Raw genomic sequence first — 1,490 nt, 5'->3', positions numbered from 1 at the left:
TAAAGCAATTCCTGCCAAGATGACGGATCCTGCCGTAGGTGCCTCTACATGAGCTTCGGGTAACCAAATATGAACTGGGCAAAGAGCCATCGGACCTGTGAAAGTCACATCTTTGACTAATATACACGGGCTTCTGAGAGGATGTCCTGTTTAAGCAGCAGCCAAGGCGCCAAGACCCGTTGTTGACAAATCAGGTCAAAAGCCCAATATAACGCATTTGGAGGGCACGGCGGTACAAGGAGCCAAGCCATCAGAATCAGACCCGTAAAGGTCTCGTTTTTGACAATAAACATGGGCTTCTGAGAGGATTATTTGATAACCAGAGTCATTCTTTGATAAACGATCACTATGAGTCAGACTCAATAGAATTTGATCAATCCTATTTTCTGTCGTTAAGGTGGAGAACTGAACCAAGAATTCTCTTTCTTCATCATCAATCGAATCACTGTTCGCGACCCAGGATTCTATTTTATCATCAATCCAATCCCCGTTCACCGTTTTATACTTCAGGAACAAGCATAAAGAAATATTGATCACTTTTGTCTTAATCTTAATAAAAAAAAGGAATCAAGCGTCTTGGATTCAAATATTCAAACAGTCTTTCTTGCTATCGAAATCTAAAAAAAATATATATGGAAATAAATTGCGTCCAATAGGATTTGAACCTATACCAAAGGTTTAGAAGACCTCTGTCCTATCCATTAGACAATGGACGCTTTTCATTCTGATTTTTTTTCGTATTTTAACTTTTTGTTTGAAAAAAAAAACAGAAAGAATCGGATGTGAAAGAATTTTTGGAATTGTATATTCAATGATGTACTAATACTAATAAACTAAATTTGATTTAATGAATACATTTGTCGTTCACGATACATAAAATATTCAGCCAGAGCTGCTCCTGTATAAGGAGCAAGGTATTGTAATGTAGCAGGGGAATCTGCCGTTTCGGCTACCACAATAGTGTATTCCATCGCTCCCCTTTCCTGTAAAGTAGTTACGACCTGGGCCACAGAAGATGCTTTTTGCCCAATAGCTACATAAACACATATTACATTTTGACCTTGTCGCTTCTCGTGGATTTTCATAACCCTGCTGTGCAAAAATGGGATATGCACTTGAAATGGATGTCCGAGTTAAGATATATATCATGAGCGATACGGAAATAGATCGAGTAATCTGTTTCTTTAGCCAAGAAAAAGCATTTCTAGTTTGCATGGTCCAATCATTGATCGCGAAAATTTCTACAATAAATTGGGTAGGTCGCTAGTATAGTTCCCTAGCCACGATTCTGCTATTTGCTGGAATAATCTAGACGGCTTGAATTGATTCTTGAATTGTTGCAAGTCTTCCGACGATATCCATTTCAGTGTTGTTGGAATAAGTGTTACTGAAAGTATTTCTTTTTGACTTCTACGTCTCTCTTTGAAAATATAGACTGAAAGAAGCTTCTATTTATAGGCCTTGGAGGCGCTTAACTCTTTCTTATTATT

General features: G+C 37.9%; 1 non-coding gene across 1 annotated transcript; it reads right to left on the bottom strand.

The window, feature by feature from the left end:
- Nucleotides 1-644: 644 nt before the first annotated feature.
- On the bottom strand, nucleotides 645-716 carry TRNAR-UCU (transfer RNA arginine (anticodon UCU)). Its single transcript has one exon. It is a non-coding gene; the product is annotated as a tRNA-Arg (tRNA).
- Nucleotides 717-1,490: the final 774 nt, after the last annotated feature.

The sequence above is a fragment of the Nicotiana tabacum genome, chromosome 16 (genome assembly GCF_000715075.1).
Source record: "Nicotiana tabacum cultivar K326 chromosome 16, ASM71507v2, whole genome shotgun sequence".
Classification (NCBI taxonomy): domain Eukaryota; kingdom Viridiplantae; phylum Streptophyta; class Magnoliopsida; order Solanales; family Solanaceae; genus Nicotiana; species Nicotiana tabacum.
This window is presented reverse-complemented; position numbering and strand designations above follow the sequence as displayed.